Below are 16,867 nucleotides of genomic sequence, written 5' to 3'. Positions count from 1 at the left end.
TCCTGCTTGGCTCACTAGTTTATTCCTTCCCCATCCCCCGCCCCCTTTTTTAAGTATTGGTAAGGTGTGGGTTTTTTTTAACAGCTTTATTGAGATATATATATAGTGTAAAATTCTTCTATGTAAAGTGTACAATTCAGTGGTTTTAGTATGTCTACAAAGTTGTGCAATTATCACCAATTTTAGAGCAATTTTATTATACCAAAGGAAACCTTGTACCCATTAGTAGTCATTACCCTTTGCTCTCTCTCTTGCTCTAGCCAACTACTAATCTGTTTTCTGTCTTTTATATAGATATGCCTATCCTGGAAATTTCAATTTAAGTAGAATCTTGCAGTACGTGACCTTTTGTGACTGGCTTCTTTCACTTAGCATAATGTTTTAAAGTTTATTCACATTGTAGCATGTGTCAGTACTTCATTCCTTTTTATTGCCCAATAATACACTCTTTTGCTAATCCACACATCAATTGATAGACATTTATGTTTCCACATTGGGCTGCTATGAATATTCATGTACAAGTTTGTGTGGGGACATAAGTCATCATTTCTCTTGAGTAGATACCTATGACTGGAATTGCTGGGTCATATGGCAACTCTATTTTTTTAACATTTGGAGAAACTGCCACTGTTTTTCAGAGGAGCTGCATCATTTTACATTCCTACCAGCAATATATGAAGGCTCCAATTTCTGTTATTATCTGTTTTGATTATAGATACTGTATTCTGTTTTGGTGGATATGAAGTGTATTTCGCTGTGGTTTTGATTTGCATTTCCTTAGTGGCTCATGATGTTGAGCATCTTTTCATGCTTATTTACCATATGTGTGTCCTCTGTAGTGAAGTGTCTATTCAAATCTTTTGCCCATTTTAAAATTACATTGTCTTATTACTGATTTGAGAATTCTTTATATATTGTGGGTACAAGTCCTTTATCAGATAAATGCTTGCAAAGAGTTTCTCTTGGCCTGTGGGTTTGTCTTTTCACTTTCTGTATGTTTACAATTTTTATATTTTCCTGATAGAGTGAGATAAAATATCACTCTTTAGCAATAATTTTTGTCTTAAAAGTCTTAAACCATTCCAGCTCTCTTATGGTTGTGTGTGGGAAGATTTTTAATTACTAATTTTATTTCTTCTTATACGTCTGCTTGGATTTTCTGTTTCTTCTTGAATCAGTTTTGGTAATCTGTGTCTTTCTAGGTTTTGTGCATCTTTTCTAAATGATCTCATTTATTGGCATTAGCTTGTTCACATTGCTCATGTATAATTAATTTTTATTGGTCGGTAGTAATGTTCCCTCTTTCATTTTTTTATTGTAGTCACTTGTATCTTGGTTTTTCTTTCCCCCCCTTGGTCAGTCTAGCTGAAGGCTCTCAATTTTGATCTTTTCAAAGAAACAACTTTTGGTTTCATTAATTTTTCTTTATTTTTTTTTTCTATTTTCTAATTTCATTGATTTCTACTCTAATTTTTATTATTTTCTTCCTTCTGCTTGCTTTGGGTTTAGTTTGTGCTCCTTTTCCTAGTTCCTTAAGGTGAAAGCTGAAGTTAGTGATTTGAAACCTTTCTTCTTTTTTTAAGTTAGGCAATTAAAGCTGCAAATTTCCCTCTAAGCATTGCTTTAACTGCATCCCATACATTTTATTATGTTGTATTTTCATATCATTCAATTAAAGATACTTTGTAATTTCCCTGGTGATTTTTTTCTTTGACCCATGGGTTCTTTATAAGGATGTTGGTTACTTTCCCACTATTGGGGGATATCTCAAAATTCTCTCTTTGAAAGGAATTTTAAGAGCCTAATTCAATTCCATTGTGGTCAGAGAGATACTTTTTATGATTTCAGTCCGTTTAAATTTATTGAGACTTGTTTTATGGCCTAGCGTATGATCTGTCCTGAAGAATGTTCCATGTGCAATTAAAAATCAGCCTTCAATAGAGGGTTGAGAGCAGGAAGTGCCATAATCTGGTTTGTGTTTTAGAAAGATTGTTCTGGATTCTCTATGAGAAATAGCTTGTTGGGTAAGGGGAGAAAGTGACATAAAGGAAGCAGTGCCCTAGTACAGACAAGAAATGATGATGGCTTTAATGTTTTGTTTGCTTGGGTTTTTTAATGTTTTTGAGAGAGAGAGAGGGAGAACAAGTGGGGGAGGGACAGAGAGAAAGAGAGACACAGAATCTGAAGCAGGCTCTAAGCTCTGAGCGGTCAGCACAGAGCCCGATGCAGGGCTCAAACTCACAAACCGTGAGATCATGAACTGAGCTGAAGTCAGATGCTTAACTGACTGAGCCACCCACGAGCCCCAAGAAATGATGGTGGCTTTAACTAGGTTAATAGTGGTGGAGTGAAATGTCAGTGGGTTTAGGACATGATTGCTGATAGAATGGATAGTGTGTGTGTGAGAGGAGGCAAGGAAGCCTCCAAGGTGTATGGCCTAAACAACTGGATCCAACGATGATGCAGTTTCTGAGATGGAAAGCTCTGTAAAAGCAGCTGATTTTTCATGGAAACTTGATCTACAAAGCAGATACAATTTGTCAAGAGACTGATGTTCGTTCTAGTTTGGCTCTTCCCAAACTGTTTAATTTGGGGTAAATTAAACTTAACCTCTGCAGACCCCATCTGGAAGATTGATACTTGATTAATTACAAGTATTACTATAATTTATAACAATAATAGTGTCACATTAACTATACTCTGACTGTAATGCTATCTCTCTTTAAGCTTCCAGAGGGAGTTGTAAGTATATTTTAGTAGTGCTTAACCAAACGTATTTTTACAATAAAATTTCACATCTCTTTGTTTCTAAGTATTTAATAAACAAGCAATAGTGTAATTATTGCTCTGGTAGATCAAAACTTGTCAAATGTTAGCAGTTTCATGTAGTTCAACCTGATAGATTCTTTTTACTCATTGACCTAGGGTCACGTAAGGGTGTTTATGCCTCTTCTCAAACACATCTCTTTGTGATAATAGAAGTGAGAATTGAAATATGAGGTAAAATCAGTAGCAAAGTAATTTCCTTGATTTTTGCTTTCACATAAACGCACGATAGCTGGTTGAAGAACTGGCCTGTGACTTATTTCAACATAGATTCCTTGATGAAAATATTTACAGAGACTTCTCCATTGAGGCGTAGCCAGTTGGGTACCCTGTGGGTTCTGCATGATGCTTCATAGCCCACTTGCTGTCTGACTTCCACCATTTGGGTTTTCTACAGCTTAGATGCTTTTTAATTATTGCGAGTTGATGTCTCTTGCTTGCGTGAGCAGGTTGGGTAGAGGTGTGTGGTTTCTGTTGGCTGTTTATAAATTTTTACTCTGACATTGACTATATTAAAGAAATCTGATGAAGATGAAGAAAATAGCTAATATTTTACTAAGCATTTATGTGACAGGTACAGTGCTAAATGTGTTACATAAAGTCTTGTTTAATTCTCATATTAATTCAACAAGATAGATATTGGTTTTTTTCTTTTTAATGTTTATTTATTTTTGAGAGAGAGCAGACACCTGAGAGGGAGAGAGGCAGAAAGAGAAAGAACCCCAAACAGGCTCCATGGCATCAGCACAGAGCCCTACATGGGGCTCGAACTCACAAACTCTGAGATCATGACCTGAGCTGAAATCAAGAGTTGGATCTTAACTGACTGAGCCACCCACGTGCCGCACGATAGATATTGATATTCCCATTTTACAAATGAGGAAACTGGTCCCCAAAATGTTAAGTAGTAATGTAGTAAGTGATGGAGCTGGGATTTAAGTACTTTACTGCTTTTGGCCATTGAGAACAATAACAAAATTTCATTTCTGAACCAAATACATTGATCTCGTAGTAAAGCCCGAAGGAATGAGAAGCTTTCTTATAAATCCCTTTTTGGTGAATTTTTTTTTCTTCTTTAGCAGTGGTCTTCAGGCTTTATTGTGCATCAAAATCACCTGGAGAAGATTGCTTCACTGGGCTTCACCTGGGGGCCCAGGACCCAAGCCTATTCAAGTGGCCTGCACAACACACTTTCTGGAAACTTTCTTGACTTTCTAAGTCATTAGTTCTTAATTGCTGATAGCATTTTCAGGGCCCATTCATTAATATGTTATTTACCCTTTACAGGTCTATTTGAAACTCTCCAGATGTCTCAGAGTTTTTCCCTTTTGCTAAAAAAAAAAAAAAAAAAAAAAAAAAAAATTCCCCTCCAGGCTTCATTTTTGAGCTGTCCTTGATGGTATGCCACCACCTACTATTGAAATTTTCTCCTCTCTTAGCTTCCGTGATTCACTTTTATGCTACCCTCCATAGACAAGCACAAAAAATGTTTCTTGAATTTGAATAGAACTGTGTCTGTATTGCCCCCAGCTACTCAACCAAATATTTTCATATCTCCCCTGAGACCATAAAAATATGTTATTTGCTCAGTTAAATTACCACATTTTATTATTTTTTAAATTGTATTTTAGAGAATGTGTGTGAGCAGAGGAGAAGGGCAGAGGGAGAGAGGGAGAGAATCTTAAGCAGAGATGGACACAGGGCTCAATCCCACAACCCCTGGATCATGACCTGAGCCAAAATCAAGAGTTGGGTGCTCAACCAAGTGAGCCACCCAGGTGTCCCCACATTTTATTTATTAAAAGCTGTGAAGACATGGTGAATATCATAAAATTTAGGATAAAAGATTTGTCAGTTGTACTGGTTATTTCCCATCAGGCTTTCACGTTTTTAAGTACAGAGGGGAAAACTATACCGCAAAACACCAGATTCTAAAAGCCAAAATAAATCTTCAGTTTAGGAATCCTTATGTTTGCCATCCTGTGGCTGAGCTCTGCTGGATCTCCTAAATTACTTCAACTGACACCTGTCTCTCCTTAGTCTTTCCAGCTACTCAGAAAAAACATAGCATAATTACTCCTCTAATCAGTATGTCCCTGAAGAGTTTGACAAACTATAGAAGAACATTAACAGAAGGAGAGAGACAGAGAGAGAATACGAACTTCTAACTGCAGCTCATTGCTGGTAAGACACTTGACTTCTGTCCCGTCAGGAATCAGAAAAATAACAGGTTTGAGATAGACCTTAAAAAATCAAAAGGGAGATATACTTTATTTCCTCTCTCCCTAAATAATTATATATTTATCTATAATCTCTAAAGTTGGCTATATGAAGGAATAATGAAACTTCTATAACTGCAGGGTAACTACTACCTTTTAAAGACCTTGGGGCACCCGGGTGGCTCAGTCAGTTGAGCGTCCGACTTCAGCTCAGGGCATGGTCTTGTAGTTCGTGAGTTTGAGCCCCGCGTCGGGCTCTGTGCTAATAGACAGCTCAAAGCCTGGAGCCTGCTTCAGATTCTGTGTCTCTCTCTCTCTTCCCCTCCCCTGCTCATGCTCTGCCTGTCTCTGTCTCTCAAAAACAAAAAATGTTAAAAAAAAAAAAAAAAGTACCTGTGCTTTCTTTAAAAAAAAATTTTTTTTTAATGTTTATTTTTGAGAGAGAGAGAGACAGAGCGTGAGCGAGGGAGAAATAGAACTTGAAGCAGACTCCAGGCTCTGAGCTGTCAGCACAGGGGCTCGAACTCACAGACTGTGAGATCATGACCTGAGCCGAAGTCAGATGCTTAACTAACTAAACCACCCAGGCGCCCCATACCTGTGCTCTCTTTAACGACAAAGCAGTTTATTTGCTTATACCCTAACCTGGTCTAGGAAGACAATGTCATCAGGTTAATGAGACTACAGAGATAATAAGAAATGTACTTTCTATGATTGTGTTGCCCTTCAAACTAAACTTGTATAATTGTAAAATCAGACCAGGTTAACAAAAACAAGTCCCACCATGCTTGACAGTGTCAGAATGTGTGTTTATCACACAATGGTGTGTGATGTTTTACCTTCTGAGCTGCTCGTTGCCTTCTCAGAGCCTGTCCTACTTTGAGAAAACGTCATATACAGAAATCTGACTTATCAGGTAATGTAGGAAACGGTTATGTGTACATTGTAATGTATATGGACAAGTTCCTTGATATATTTAACAATTTCATCAACTCTTTTAAAAAATATCATAAAATATAGGGTAGGATGCGGTATATTTTTCCATTTATAAAAACCACTGAGTTTTTTAGGAACACACACTTAGCTTAAATCCAGTTCAACCATATAGTGTTTACCCTGACCAAGTGCATTCTCTCCTTCATTGCACCTGCTTCTACTATTAGGATGATCAAAAGAGGTGGTATTCTTAAAGTAAAATATTAAGATAAAAAGTTCCAATTTTCTTCTCCAGTATTCAGTGTACTCTGTTATCAGAATTCAAATGAATGAACAAATGTAACTCAGTAAATACATGCTCGGCTCCGTTTTGCTTCCTGCGATTGTCTGTTTTTGCTCTGCCCTGTTCAAAAGGATTTCAGACCATTCGCTGTTTTCCAAGTTGTGATGGGATAAGGTAAATTAAAATGGGGCCAAAGAAAAGAAAAAGTATGGGTGGAAACAGAGAGCCAGAAATAATTCTAAAAATGCAAACCATATTGGCCAACACCTTTACTACTGGTTGTCCACAAATACCACAGTAAGCTTTCTAGCAGCCAACTTTCAGAAGAAAAAAAAAACTTAACAGTGCCTTTGGATAAAAAGAACCCAGTTCAGGTGAGTTGCATCTGTTCTTGGTCTTAAGATCAGACAGACCTTTATCCCGAAGGTCCTCAAAAAGAGGATGCAGCTTTGAGTTTTGTAGCATTTCACAGTAAGCACTCAAATGTTTGTTGAATGAATTATAGTGCCCTTCAATATAAGCTAGTGGCATTTCATGAAAATACATTTCAGCAACAGTAATTTTGCCAAAATTAGAGCACACAGGGGCGCCTGAGTGGCCCAGTCGGTTGAGCGACTGACCAGCTCAGGTCATGATCTCCTGGTTTGTGAGTTCAAGCCCCACATCGGGCTCTGTGCTGACAGCTCAGAACCTGGAGCCTGCTTCTGATTCTGTGTCTCCCTCTCTCTCTGCCCCTCCCCCACTCATGCTCTGTCTCTCAGAAATGAATAAACATTAAAAAAAAAAAAAAAAAAAGGCACACAGCCAGCAGCAGAAAGTGGTGGTCCAGGTTGCTAGCTTACGCTCGTCTAATATTATGTTTTAGAATATCTAGAGAAATGAATGGGTTGTTAGTTCATCAACTGATTACTCCTGAGTATTGATCTCTTGATAAATGTTGAGCAGTCTAGACATGTAGTCTGTTGCCAGCTGAATATAGACCTCTCCCTTTGTCTTAACAGTGCTCACAGCACATTTGTATCTTCATCAGAACCAAGGAACCTAAAAAGGCCTAACGACAAGCCCATCTTTCCCCTTATGCTGGGCAAGCAGTGGGAAGTTCCCACAGGCCTAGGACTTTGCTCAGAAAATCCTGTATAATCCAGTCCAGTACATAAAGACATGAGTAGTTGATTTCCTAAAATTCTGTTCCTTATAGCTGAGTTAGCGTTAGTCCAAAAAATTTAGAGCAGATACGATGACCAGATCTCCACCTTAGCCAAAATAAAATCTTTTAAAGCTCTCAGGGAATATTAAACCACTTCCTGATGTAGTGTCTGTGATATATTGTGTTGTACATCAAAGTGACCCCAAAAAGGCACACTTAGGATTTATACTTATACACTAATTTAAATTGGAAGAACCTTGATCGGTGGTTGTTCTTTCTTTCTTTCTTTCTTTCTTTCTTTCTTTCTTTCTTATCTTTCAGAGAGAGAGACAGAGTGTGAGCAGGGGAGGAACAGAGAGACAGGGAGACACAGAATCTGAAGCAGGCTCCAGGCGCTGAGCTGTCAGCACAGAGCCTGACGTGGGGCTCGAACTCACAAACCATGAGATCATGACCTGAGCCGAAGTCGGATGCTCAACTGGCTGAGCCACCCAGGCGCCCCTGTTGTTCTTCTGACACTAATTAACTGGCAGGCTCAGTTGTCAGTTGAACCCCACCCAATTCAAGATAAAACCATATCATCTGCTTATAAAACGTTGCTTGTCTTAATATTTCTCTGTAACAAGGCAGGATATATGCAGTTCATCCAAAAATGATATTGGATCACATTAACTCAAGGAGAAATACTGTGTAGTTATTTTTTTTTAATGAGAAAAAGCAGTATGTACTGATGTAAAAGGATGCCCTTGACGTACTATTGAATGAAAGCTTAATTTGTGAAATAATATTAATCCTTAGTTTTAAAAAAGGCAATTTTATACCAAGTGCATTTATTTCTAGAGATTATTTCTAGAGATTATGGGAATCCATTATTTTGTACCTTTTTCTATCATTTGAGGCTTTTTGGTAATCATATATATTCTCCCCCCCCCCAAAAAAAATAGATGTTCATTTGTTTTAGAAGGGAAGATAATATATAGCCAAGGCAAGGTGTACAGTGAGAACCTTGGTTTCCTTAACCATATAGGGATAGTAATAGAGCATCTTTGTATTAGTTTGCTACAACTGCCATAACAAAGTAACACGGACTGGGTGACTTAAAAAACAGAAATGTATTCCTGGAGGCCAAAAGTCCAAGATCAAGGTGTCAGCAGGGTTGGTTTCATTCTGAAACAGCTTATAGATTACTGTCTTCATATGTAGATGGTGCTCTTCCCCTGGCCTTCTGTGTGTGCATGTGTCTGGTTGGTCTCTCTCACCTAATGTCCTCCTCTTATAAAGACACCAATTATATTGGATTAGCGCCCACCCTATCTACCCCCATTTTAATTTAATTACGTCTTTAAATGCTCTGTCTCCAAATACAGTCAACATTACTAATTATAGTTATTCTGTGAAACAAAAGAAATCTTGCCTATAAAGCAGTTACATAATTAGCCTGACAGTATAAGCTCAGTAAAGGTGAACTATTATCATTATTTTAACCTTTAGGAAGTTTTCAGTTTCCTAGGCAAAAGACCATCTCTTCTACCTGGATTCTTAGTAGTAGATTCTTGGTGTAGCTTCTTTGCAAGCATCAATAACTGGAAATTTGTCTGCCTCCTAAAGCTTGACCCATAACTATTTCCTTTTCAGTCATAGTTGATGACAAGGCAACTAACAATAGCAAATAATATGCTATAATTTAGATGGCTTTTTCTGTGATGGTAGATAGTTGTCTGTGATGAAATAGCAATAGCTCAAGTCTTTCAGTGAGTATTTAAACATTGGTTTCAGTAACCCAGACTTAGGTTAAGTGAATAGCCCATATACAGTTTGGCTGGAATGTCTAGTAATAACATCATGATGAATTAATGTATGTTATTGTGTAGTAATAACAGTAAAATTGGGATGGCAGGGAGAGAGGGGAGAAGAGTGAAGGGTAGTCTTTTATGAAGATGGAAGAAACTGCTCTAGATCCAGCCAAGCAGTTTCATGTCTGTAGAGTTAATAGAGATTACCAAGTAAGGCAGGATAAAGGCCCATAATTCAGAATGGTCCCTGGATAGCTCAGGAGGCAGAGTCTTCAGCAAAGACTTTACTTAAACTGCTTAAGTGGGTTGTTAGCTATACGGTATGGGTAACTCTTATTGGACTTCAGTCACAGTGGCTTGGAATCTGTTAAACCCAGGTTCATTGATCTTGTTTTGTAAAGCTACAATACATGAACCTCCTGTTTGAGCAAATGTGTGGGGCCCCACCACTTCATCTAACCAACTTCATTCTGTTTTGTGTAGTAGTCACCCACGGTCTGCCTCTAAGGATCAGGCAGTGCTTGATTTTAGCTAAGTTTATTTGAGGCAATAAGAAATTCAGAGTAAGCTTCAGATTATATGACATGCTTGCTGACTCTGCACCCCATCCCACCACCACCCCAGTACCTCATTAGTCTGTCTAAAGCTTTCATGTCCTTTGCAACAGTTCTTAAATTAGGTTCTACGAAAATGGAACAGTTAAAACTGGTTTTGAGGTAACCACAGCCTACCAGTGTTTGAAAAGAAGAGGAATCCTTGTCTTAAAACAGCCAGGATAGGGGCACCTAGGTGGCTCAGTCAGTTAAGCATCCAACTGCAGCTCAAGTCATGTTCTTGCAGTTTGTGGGTTTGAGCCCTGCACTTGACTCTGTGCTGACAGCTGGAGCCTGGAACCTGCTTCGGATTCTGTGTCTCCCTCTCTCTCTCTCTGCCTCTCCCCAACTTGTGCTTACCCTCTCGGTCTTTCTCAAAAATAAATAAATAAACACTTAAAAAAAAAAAAAGCCAGGATAGAGTCTTAAATAGTCCTCAGTTAGTAAAAATTGAACTAGACTTAGATACTACCCCTAAGCCTATCTGGCAGTACTCTCAGCACCCTGTTTCATTTACCCAGTCTTAAGACAGAGGCTCTGTACCAGCTGTGCCTAGGGTCAAATCAGAGATGACGGGCAACTTTCCAGTCCAGACATCAATATATAATGCCAGCAGAAAGCATAGGAGAAGCTAACTATGCCTGCTAGCCAGTCCCAGTGGTAGAGATGGGGGTTAACAATTTCTGTAAATTTACTATGCTGTCTCCAGGATTCTGAGAACCAGACTGTGCATAGTAAATGTTGTTGTCAATCCATTCATAAGTGAATCTGAAAAATGCAGTTTAAATTATTACAGGTCTTTTCCAAAGCATGCCCACAAGGAAGAAGCAGTCTTCATATCCCCGTGGCTCCACACAGGCCCTCATGACTTGCACCACCAGTCTTAGAGTTTAACTGTCCACAAATCGTTAGCACTTCCATGAGAAACATGAATTAAAGTTTAAAAACCATAGAAATGAAACCGTATACTGAAAACTAGGGCAGGTGTCTTAGGGGAAATATATGCAAAACATTATGTCCAGTTTGTTGTGGAACTAAACAGAATTGACAGGGTAAAGTTTGTCCCCAGAGCCAGTCCTATAGCAATGACCAGGGCTGACTGAGGTGAGAACAACCCGTATACTTGCTAATCTCTGTTAAAGTGTCCTCCTCTGATTGCCAGAGAAATAGAAGCCCCCAGTATTAGATAGGAAAAGATGAATGTTCCAAAATACAGGGCCTTTTTTTTTTTTTTTTAAATTAAAAACTCCCAGGAAGGCCAACACATCAGAGTCCAGACCGTATTCAGAAGAGGAGTGGTAGCCATATTTTAGGGAGTCTATCACATCTATATACATACGTATATAGTCTCCTTTGGTCTTATTGGAGAATTTGTCACCCATTAGGGCTGCCCTTCCAGTGGGACAGTTTGCTAAGCAACTAATTAGCCAAGTTTACAGAGGACCAGGGTGAAAGGTACCTAACTAGTCAATACTCCTCAGGCTTTTCTAGGCAGGTCACCAATTCTAACTGAAGTCATAACCAATTGAGGCTTCTTCAGCACCAGTAACAGATAAGGGAGTTTTAGACAGTGGTTGATAGAACAGGAAGCCAAATGGCAAAGTCAAACTATTACAGTAGGAGGCAGATTTCCTGTATCTAGCAGATTTTGAGTTGTAAGTGTAGGAAACTATAAAGTGAAGAACATTTCAAGTACCACCTGAGCCTCATGGTTTGGTTAAGAGTCCCTTCCAGGAAGAATTCTGACCTCTCCAAGACAGCATCCTGTATTCTTCCTAAAAAGACAAGGTTCCAGTACCTCAACAATGTTCTGGTACCTCAAGGACTTAAAAACAGCATGAATAAGAATAAAAGGGGACCTCTCCTTCACTTCAAAATCTGCTCAGTTTGGAACCTGAATATTTAAAAGAACTACCTAGAAGCACTTCTGCTTCCAGCCAAGATGGAGTAACAGGAACTGGACTTACTATCCCACCTGAAATAATGATTTCTAAGATACTGTTCATCAGACAACAAAGGACAAATCCTAAGAGATGATAAACTAGTTTTCTAGCTGTATTAAGATAGTCCTCTCTGTCCTCTTCACCTCCAGAAAAGTTGAATTGATAGTAGCAGAGTTGAGTGGTAGTACCAGAGGCTGGAAGGTGGGGGAAAGAGGAGAGACTGATGAAAGATCTAGGATGAATAAGTTCTAGAGACCTAATGTACATTGTGGTGACTATAGTTAATAATAATGTATTTATATACTTAAAATTTGCTTAGAGAGTAGATCTCAGGTATTCTGACCATGAAAAAAGGTAATTATGGGAGGCAGTGGGTATATTAATGAGTTTTATTGTGGTAATTGTTTCATAGTGTATATACACACCAAAACATCATGTTGTGTACAGTAAATAGTACAGTTTTTACTCATCAGAAACAAATTTAAGAAAAAGGGAAAACATTAAAGACAATTTGTAGGAGAAACATTCCCTGCCTGGTGGAGACAGAGCTGGGAGTCTAGAAAGCGTGAGGCAGCCAGAGTTAATAGGACAGAGTATGAAAGACAAGAGCAACAAACAGACAAAGTCCCAGAGATCTGCAGGTGCACTCCTTGAGCATTCATCAGAGTATCAATCAGTGCGTGCATGTGAGGAAATCACCTAAGGCTAAGGAAGGAATAATGTGAAGGGGTTAAAAGAGTACCTGCTCCTGTCAGCCAGATTGGAAAACTGTATGACTCACGTGGCATTCGGTAGGGTAAAACTCACAATATCTGGAGTACAAAGATGACCAGGCAACAAAGAAAAAGGAGAACATGACCAATGATGGAAATAATCAAAACCAACCCAGAACTGACACATGTATGTTGGAATTAGCAGAGAAATACATCAAACCTGTTACTATAAATTATATTCCATCTGTACAAAAAGTTAGATAGATACAGATGGAAGATGTTTTAAAATACCCAAATCAAGCCTCTGGAGAGGAAAACGACGATGTCTGAGACCAAAAATACACCGAATGGGCACTCAGTGGCAGCCACCACTCAGACCAGACTCTGCAGGCTCATGTACTTCACTCTGTTTCCTCTGCAACCATGTCTGACAAACCCGATATGGCTGATAGGGAGAAATTCAAGAAGTCAAACTGAAGAATATAGAAACGCAAAATCTACTTCCTTCAAAAGAAACAGCTAACCAGAAGAAGCAAGCAGGCAAAATGTAGTGAAGTGTGCACTAACAATATGCACTGTACATTCCACAAGCATTGCCTACTTATTCTGCTGCTTCTAGCTCTTTAACTTTGTGAATTGTAAAGAATCTGGATCAAGTTTAAATGCTGCCCCTTTTCACATCAAAGAATCGATGGCTGGGGCACCTGGGTAGCTCAGTCAGTTAAGTGTCTGACTTCAGCTCAGGTCATGATCTCGCAGTCTGTAGGTTTGAACCCCGTGTCTGTGCTGTAAGCACAGATCTTGGAGCCTGCTTCCGATTCTGTGTCTCCCTCTTTCTCTGCCCCTCCCCTGCTTGCACTCTGTCTCAAAAAAATAAGTAAACATTAAAAAAAAAAAGGGGGGGGGCGCCTGGGTGGCTCAGTCGGTTAAGCCTCCAACTTCGGCTCAGGTCATAATCTTGTGGTTTGTGAGTTTGAGCCCCACGTCGGGCTCTGTGCTGACAGCTCAGAGCCTGGAACCTGCTTCAGATTCTATGTCTCCCTCTCTCTCTGCTCCTCCCCTGCGCAAGCTCTGTCTCTCTCTGTCTCTCAATAATAAATAAATGTTAAAAAAAAAAAAAAAAAGAATCTAGGACTACTGACGACAAAGGCCACACCTCCCATCTGCCTCTCTGGCTGGCAGGAAAGGAAAAGAACTTGCATGTTGGTGAAGGAAGAAGCTAGCTGGGACAACAGTGAAATCTAGAGTAAAATTCAAGCTTTCCAAGATGTCCCACAGGCTGTAAAATGCAGTTGCATCAGAGCATTTTTTTTGTTCAAATTATTTTAACTACTAGAATGCACAATTTTTTTAATGTGTAAATAAAAAGTTTTAAAACCTGAAAAAAATACACTGGATGAGATTAACAGCAATTAGACATTACAGAAGAAAAGATTAATGAACTTGAAGTCACAGTGACAGAAAATATCCAAAATGAAATAGAGAAAAGAGGGGGAAATTGTTTTTAATGGAAGGAGTGTCTTTGACCTATCATTGAACATCAAAGAAGAACCTCCAGTGGGCTAATATATGGGTAATTGGGGTCTCTACAAGAGAGAAGAAAGGGAAGGAAAGAAAAATACTTGAAGGGGCACCTGAGTGACTAAGTCAGCTAAGCATCTGACTTCGGCTCAGGTCATGATCTCACAGTTGGTGGGTTCTAGCCCCGCATCGGGCTCTCTGCTATCAGCACAGCCCGCTTCGGATCCTCTGTCCCCCTCACCTGCTCACACTCTACCTCTCTCTCTCTCAAAAATAAATAAACATTGGGGCGCCTGGGTGGCTCAGTCGGTTGAGCGTCCGACCTCAGCTCAGGTCACGATCTCGCGGTCCGTGAGTTCGAGCCCAGCGTCCGGCTCTGGGCTGATGGCTCGGAGCCTGGAGCCTGCTTCCGATTCTGTGTCTCCCTCTCTCTCTGTCCCTCCCCCATTCATGCTCTGTCTCTCCCTGTCTCAAAAATAAATAAATGTTAAATAAACATTAAAAAAAATACTTGAAGAATTAGTGGCCAAAATTTTTCCAAACTTGAAATAAACTATAACCCACTGCTCTAAGGAGCTTAATAAACCCATAGTACAGAAAACATGAAGAAAACTACTCCAAGGCCCATCATAATCAAGTCACTCAAAACCAGTCATAAAAGAGAAAATCCAAAGGAGCCAGAGGTGGATGGGGGGGTGGGGTGGGAGTAGGCAGAAGAACACATTACACAGCGAGGAACAAAAAATAAGGGTGAACACTGGATTTCTCACTGAGAATAATATAAATGAGAAGACAGTGGAACAACAGCTTTAAAGTACAGAAAGGAAAAACCATCAACATAAAATTCTCTGTTGACAAATTCTGTTGGCGAAAGTATCTTTCAAAAATTAAGGCAAAATAAAGCTGTTTTCAGATACCCCAAACCTGAAACATTTATCACCAACCACTTTCCATTATAAGAAGTGTGAGAGGAAGTACTTCAAACACATTAAAAATTGTACCAGCTGAAAGTCTGGATTTACACAAAAGGAATAAAGATCACCAGAAGTGGTAACAACATTGATAAGTATAAAATAATTTTTTCTTATTATTTAAAACTTTTTAGAATATAATTGACTATATAAACAAAATTAACAATATATTGTGGAATTTGTAGCATAACATGTAAAAGTAATAGTAATAGTAATAGTAATAGTAATAGTACAAAGTAATAGTACAAAGATTGAGTGAGTAACAAATGTGAACTGTTGTCAGGTTTTTATACTGTACGTGAAGTACCATAATATAACCTGAAGGTACACTGTATTGGTTAAAGATGTTTAATATAAATGTTATAGCAACCACTAAAATAAAAGAACGAGTACAGATAATAAGACAACAAAAGCAATAAAATAGAATCATTAAAAATACTGTATTAATCCAAAAGAAGTTAGATAAAGCAGAACAGCAAAAAATACAAATAGCAACATGATAGTCTCAAATCTAATCATAACAATAATCACGTAAAATGAAATTGGCCTAAACACTACAATCAGAAGGCAACAATTATCAGATTGAATTAAAATGCATGATCCAATTACATGGTGCTTACAAGAAGCAGATATGAAGCCAGAAAAAGATTTAAAGTAAAAGGTTGGGGAAGGATATACCTTATAATCATCAAAAGAAAGCTAGAATAACTATATTAATACCAGACAAAAGCTGCTTTCAGAGCAAGGAATATTTACAGACAAGGCTATCTCATAATGATAAAGGAGTCAAACAACAAGACGTAATAATCCTAAATGTTTATGCATCTCATAAAAGATCCTCAAAATACATGAAGCAAAAATTGATAGAACTTCAAGGAGAAATAAAACGGGTGCCTGAGTGGCTCACTCGGTTGAGTGTCCGACTTTGGCTTAGGTTGTGATCTCGCGGTTTGTGAATTCAGCCCCCCACATTGGGTGCCCTTTTGTCAGCCTGTCAGCGCAGAGCCCACTTTGGATCGTCTGCTCCTCCCCCACTTGTGCTGTCCCCAAAATAAATGTTAAGAAATCCACAAGTGTAGCTGAAGATTTCAGTACCTCTCAGTATTCGATAAAACAAGTTGTCAGGAAATCAGTAAGGATATAGTGGCTTGAATAGTATTCTCCACCAACTTCACCTGATTGGCATTCATAGAACACTCCCTTCAACCGGAAAATATGCATTCTTCTCAAGTGCCCATGGAACATTTACCAGTTTAGAACATATCTGGGGACATAAAATAAGTCTCAGTAAGTGGATACTAAGCATACAAAGTATGATCTCTGATCTCTGTTAATTAGTGGGGGGCTGCCATAACAAAATACTACAGGCTGGGTAGCTTAAACAACAGAAATTTTTTTTTTTTTTTTACAGTTCTGGAGGCTGGAAATCCAAGGTCAGGGTGCCAGCAGGATTGGGTTTTGGTGAGCACTCTTCCTGGCTTGCAGAAAGACCCCTTCTTGCTGTGTGGTCACATGGTCTTTCCTCAGTGTGTGCCCACTCAGCAGGCTCTCTGGTATTTCTTCTAAGAAGGATACTGATTCCGTCATGAGGGCCCCACCCTCATGACCTCAACAGAATTACATCCCAAAGACCCAGTCGCCAAATACCATCATACTAGGTGTTAGGGCTTCAACAAATGAACTTTTGGGGGTTAGAGAATGACACATTCAGTCCCTAACAGATCACAGTTGAATCAGATTGGAAATCAATAGCAGAAAGATGTCTAGAAAATTCCCAGATATTTTAAAACAAAAATAACACTTCCATGCATCAAAAAAGAAGTCATGTAGAAAAACGGAAAATATTGTGCATGAAAAGAAAGTGAAAAACACTAAATTTATGGAATTTTGCAAAAGCAGTACTCAGAGGAGGGATTACAGTT

At 38.9% G+C, this 16,867-nt stretch overlaps 1 protein-coding gene and 1 pseudogene across 1 annotated transcript in view; both read left to right on the top strand.

Moving 5' to 3' along the window:
* The window catches only part of SPPL3 (signal peptide peptidase like 3), a 138,162-nt gene that overhangs the window by 94,279 nt on the left and 27,016 nt on the right, over nucleotides 1-16,867 (top strand). The gene's annotated exons all lie outside the window — the stretch shown is intronic.
* Nucleotides 12,776-13,004, top strand: LOC125149292 (thymosin beta-4-like; annotated as a pseudogene).

Source organism: Prionailurus viverrinus, chromosome D3 (assembly GCF_022837055.1).
Source record: "Prionailurus viverrinus isolate Anna chromosome D3, UM_Priviv_1.0, whole genome shotgun sequence".
Classification (NCBI taxonomy): Eukaryota; Metazoa; Chordata; class Mammalia; order Carnivora; family Felidae; genus Prionailurus; species Prionailurus viverrinus.
This window is presented reverse-complemented; position numbering and strand designations above follow the sequence as displayed.